Source organism: Mytilus edulis, chromosome 12 (genome assembly GCF_963676685.1).
Source record: "Mytilus edulis chromosome 12, xbMytEdul2.2, whole genome shotgun sequence".
Lineage (NCBI taxonomy): Eukaryota > Metazoa > Mollusca > Bivalvia > Mytilida > Mytilidae > Mytilus > Mytilus edulis.
In genome coordinates this window covers 31,024,642-31,030,938 of record NC_092355.1, presented here as the reverse complement: position 1 = coordinate 31,030,938, position 6,297 = coordinate 31,024,642, and positions in this window count along the sequence as shown.

Sequence of the window (6,297 nt, the reverse complement as noted above, 5' to 3'; positions counted from 1 at the left end):
TGACTTTTGAACAGCGGTATTCTTTAGTTTACGTTTGTTATTAATCAACAATGTCACAAATATCTTGTCGAATACGATAAATTACTTTTACTTTAAAAATGTTTGTTTCTTTGACATCGTCATGGATAACTAAAACAGAAAATATGATGCATGATTCCTTATGTACATAAATATTAATTGCACCTTTTCATTTCCCAAAGAAAGATTTGAAATTTAAAATTGTATCGCAGAAAAATATGTGCAAATTTATGACGAAAATGTTTAATCTGCTCGGTAGTCGAATATCAAGGGATTATTTAAGTTTTTACTAAAATTGCATTATGAAACATTCCAATAATATCTAGATTCAAAACAACTAGTCAAATAATTGATTCTGTTACGTCAGTGTGCTGAGACAAAGTTGAGAGTTAATCTTATAAAGTCTAAGAAAATGATGGTACTTAAATCAGATCAAAATTAATGTCACACTAACATATACTGTCCCGATAAGGCACAAGTTTAATAACATTTAACGTCATCGGGACACACACAATAAAAAGCCAGCAATAGCATGAATTGTTCTATATAATAAGGATGATCTTATCCCGGGCATAAAAACAATGCCGTATTTGGCAAAACCTTTTTAACTTTTTATCTTCAGTGCTGTACAACTTTGTACCTTTTTCACTTTCGATCTTTTATATCTGGGCGTTATGTATTCGGGTTTAGTTTGTTCTATATAATAAGAATGTTCTTCTCCCGGGCATAAAAACAATGCCGTATTTGGCGAAACCTTTTCAACTTTTGATCTTCAGTGTTGTACAACTTTGTACTTTTTTCACTTTCGATCTTTTATATCTGGGCGTCACTTGTAAGTCTTGTGTGGACAAGGCGCGTTTTTTTGGCGTATTGAATTTTAAACCTGATGCTTTTTGTTATCTATTAATCATGTTTTTCTTTGTCTAATATGTTCTCCTATTAATTTGTATTGTAGTCCTGTAATATTATGTTGTCATTTCAATGTTATATTTAACTTTGCCATGAAAGTGCGAGGTTTGACATGCTACAAAACCAGGTTCAACCCACCACTTTTATTCCCCTTTAAAATAAAAGTGTCCTGTACCAAGTCAGGAAGATGGCCATTGTTATATTATTGTTCGTTTCTGTGTGTGTTGCATTTTAACGTTGAGTCGTTTGTGTTTTCTCTTATTTTTGAGAAATTGAGATAAGACGTGGCACGGTACTTGTATATCCCAAATTCATGTATTTGGTTTTCATGTTACATTTGTTATTCTCGTGGTGTTTTGTCTGATGCTTGGTCCGTTTCTGTGTGTGTTACGTTTCGGTGTTATGTCGTTGTTCTCTTATATTTAATGCGTTTCCCTCGGTTTTAGTTTGTTACCCCGATTTTGTTTTTTGTCCATGGATTTATGAGTTTTGAACAGAGGTATACTACTGTTGCATTTATTTTGCATCCTAATTGCAATTCTGGAATAACCATAGTTAAGAACATCCAAAGCCAAAATAACCGGGAAGCAGGTTGAACAAATACCGAATCTCGTCAAAAATTAAAAAGAAAACTTGAAACCACAACATAGAGACAAATAAAGGATAACTATATAGTTCATAAAAAAATTAAAAAGGAAACTTCAGCACCTTGCTTCTATATCTCAAGGCTATCTTGTATTCTTTGAAATGCATTCAATGAATATATGTATTTATATGGTCTTAGAACTTCCCGATGAATATTTTGAGAAATAAAACTATACTTGTTTTTTCAAACAGGACCATCAATGAAGGTCTTAATGCGGTTGAATAGATTACGAAATAATGAAAAGAAACTGCAGGATAAAATAAAAAAGAGTTTCAAAAAGATACAAGAAAATACAGAATAGTGAAAATGCGTGCTAATTAAGTATAGATAACAAATGGAAAGTAAAATAGTACATACAAATTGTCAGAATAATTTAAGTCAAGATAAATGCAAATGAAAAACAACCCCGAACCATACCTCACACATTACGTAAAATTATAAACCTTGATATCATGCAATTTATGTAACATGTAGTTCAACAGATTTAATCGTGCGTTACATATGATAATTACGTAATTTGAAACATTGCGACAATCACATGATTCCCAATCTGTACATATTGTGATGTATGCTGTTATTAAAACCTTTGTTTATTCAATGCATTTATTACATATTTTGTCATCATTTAAACAATTAAAAGTCTAGACAAAGAAATGACATAATCTGAGGACGATAAATTATCCCAAAAAAATCCTTCCATCAAATAAGTTATATATACTGCTTATTATGACATATACTGTCATTCAGAAGTTACTGAAATGCACCATAGGCCAAAGACATGTGAACGATACCAAAAACGATATTTTAAAACCAGGAAAACTAACAACACCATGGACACAAACAATAAAAATGAGAACCAACAGTATGCAATTCACATCACAATACACAAGATTAAAATACTCAGCAATTGGACCCCATAAAAAGCCAGAGTCATCTCATGTTATCCGTAAAACTAAATCAGTTTTCCTTTTCTGTATTTTGTTTTACAATATATATAGATATCGGACTTTTCCGTTCATTTTGCACCCTATGAAACGAAATACACAACAGTGATCGCAAGCTGTATTATAAACAAATAATGCGATATGCTATTACAAAAAACTAATTTTATATTTCGTGTCCTTTTGGATATATCGAAAATTCTCAAATTAAATTTGTTGTGCTTTCAGTTAACATATGCGAGGAAAGGATTTGAAAATTATATTTTATCATTTACCTTGAAAATATTGTAGTAACTCATTATACAGCAGTATACTAAAACTGACATTAATTTTATATCTAAATTTTTTTTTTTTTATTTCGAAGTATGTTTGTAGAGATACAGTACAGATTATATAAAAGCATGAAAACATCGATCTTCATCAATCTTTCACCATATTTGAAAATGACAAATGGAAGATGACTTATCACTTAACCGTAAATACTTGGTATATATCGGTAAAGCTGTTTTGCGTCTTTTGACCCTTCAATAAGACCGAAATCTTATTGGTTGTTTTATTGGACAAGAAGCTCTCCAAACACAATGCATCCGATTTCGCGCTCTCATCCTTAACAGATAAGGTCGATAGTAGATAAATTCATTACTCGATGAAACATGTGCTCACATGTAATGTTGGAAATAGTCTGTAAGGAAATGCAAATAATTTTTTGAATATTTTCTTAATAAAAAAACTTTAGACACCAAAGCATGATTTAGGTAAACGTTATAAAAACACGTGCCAATTAAAAATTGATTCAAAAAGATTCATTGTTTTCAATATGTCAAGATGTCAGTTTCTTGTTATGTTAAAAAAATAAATGAACACAACGATGGTCTTGAATATAAAAATGAGAGGCTTTAGTTTAATTGCCAATGACACAATCGTCAACCATAGACCAAATGACATATAAATTAAAAATAGTGGTCACAGTACGCCCTTCAACAATGAGCGAAACCGATAACTTGTTAAAGAAGAGGGACGAAAGATACCAGAGGGACGAAAGATACCAGAGGGACAATCATGTTAATGTTGATCTGTAGTCTTATTAGATGCTTCAATTTGAAAAATGCATACCTCCGCTAAACAATTGCGTGTAATAACAAGTGTTACTATGCAGTGATATCTTCCTGAGTGAATTATAAAATAATCGCATTCAATAAATGTATATGTTTATTCTATTAAAGTCTTCTTTATAATCCTCTATGATAGCAAGATAATTGTAATGTTTTTAGTGTTGTCATAACCTTTATCATGGCATTTTATTTTAGAAATATTGAAATGTGCTTAACGTGATTGTATTCAAAAGCATCATGAATAATTAACCGAATCGATACGGTTTTGTCTGATTTTATTGCTCTCTTACGGAAGCGAGATAAAATCAAAGTCTTGTAATAGGCATTAGTTTCAGGGAAATGACGATATTACGTAAATGTGACAGCTAAGTAGGCTTTTGTCATAAAAATCCAATTGATTGAAGTATCTAATTCAAAATGTTTGCATTTACTACATGAATACAATTTGATAGATATAAGAAGATGTAGTATGAATGCCAATGAAACAACTCATTCATCAAAGTCACAATTTATAAAAGTTAACCATTATTGCTCGAAGAACTGACTTCAACACGGAGCCTTGGCTCACGCCTAACAGCAAACTTTAAAGGGCCCACGAAATGACATGTGTAAAACTATTCAAACGAGAAAAAAAAAGATCTAATTAAAATTAATATGAGAACATGAAAACACATATGAATCACATCAACAAACGACAAATACTGAACATCAGATTCCTGACTAAACATGTTTGTAACATTTCATTTATTTCAGGATCGCTTTATTTCGTTTTGCTTTGAGTCAAACAGCTGGCATCACGATGAACAAGTAAACAAGCGTTGGTTCTTTATCTGAAAAGATCTTACATTTTTGTTTTATTTGAATTTGTATGATATTCAGTGTCAGAATATTTTTCAGATTTTTAAATATATTTGCCTAGAGTATAAAAACTTTTGTTTATCATTCAGGAAGTTAAATGTAGTCGTCACTCACTTGAGAAACCAAATAACCATCACTTATGAAAGAATTCCTGAGTTTACTCTATGTTTTTATTATTTATATCAATATAGTTATTGAATGTCAATGCACGAAAATGCTTCTTGTAGAAACTTATATTGCCACCATGATATAAGTGTATGTCTAAATAGTCTTATTATTAAAATGGTTTAAGTCACGATAACATGTGTGCCATTCTAAATTAAACGTAGGTAATAATCAAAGCTAGAAATTATGGATATAAGTGATCATTAGTTGTTTTCTGTCTTTAAATGAAGTGACAAGACAAATTAATGCAATAGCATGATGATTCTTCATTACCAATGCAATTGACTGTTTGATAAACTGCAAGTTAACAGTCTGTACGTTCTTGTGTATGAATTTATTTTGGAAAATTAAACGAATACGTAGTAATGGCTGGCTTGTATCCTGCTATTTTCGAATAGTAGTAATAAAAGATAAGTATTTCTGGATGAATATCGATAATTGTGTAGATTATTCAACTAATTAGCACAATACATAACGCAGATACGTATAATCTATAGCACTCACTGTGCCATTGTTAATTGTAGCCGAAATTGAAAAATTAACCGAATTTACAAAATTTACAAGAAGAAGATCACACACTCTTTGTCAGCTACTCAATACATATTCCATAGTCGTAAATATGTCTAAAATTGAACATAGAATTATCATTTAAAGAAGGACATAAGTAATAAAACACAATCGATCAAAAGTAGAAAAGCGTCCATTTCAGTAGAAACGCGCAAACCTTATGTGTAAATATAAAATTACCTGTTGCTAACTGCAGTTATACAATAGTTATGAAAGGTATCTGGATAATAACAAAGTACGCCAGACGCGCGTTTAGTTTACTTAAGACTCATCAGTGACGTTCATATCCAAATAGTTTTAGAGCCAAACAAGTACAAAGGTCAAATTTACCATTGTATTTGTTTTTAAATGAGGACGAAAGATACCATAGGGACATTCAAACTTATGAATCGAAAATAAATTGACAAAGACATGGTTTAAAAGGAAAATGACAAAATCTATTTTCTAATTCAAATGAATAGAAAGTATGAAGTTATATTTTATATGGTAGATGTCTTTAAACACTCTCATATCAGCAGTTCAGGTAGATTCGTGATTGTCTCATAAATATAATGTTAGTTATTTGGGATCACTTTAATTATAATATAATAGTTATCAAAAGTACCAGGATTATAATTAAATAATCGTCTTAGATTCAGCAACTATTAAAAAAAACAATCAAGATCCTCCAACAAAATAAAGACCTATGGTCGAAAATTTCATAAGTCCTTATAATAGGAATAGCTTCTTAATCTGCTACATATTTTCGTTACTAATCGTATTTCTTGTGTTAATTTACATAAAAATGACCAAAATTGCACTATTTTTAAATTATGAAATATGTTTGAAGCTTTTAAACATTTATTTTGTCTTTACTTACTCAAATCAAGTACATTGCATTATATCTGAGAAACGGAATGCGCTGTTACTTGTATAATGTAAGTGGACAAGATATCAAAAACACAACCAACAATAATAAATAAAAAAAATACAATAAGTAAAGGAAAAGGAAACGGGCGAACATACGAACTAAAATACAGACTTTGTTGGTGACCCTCTGTTGTTGTTTTTTATTTGGTCGGGTTGTTGTCTCTTTGACACA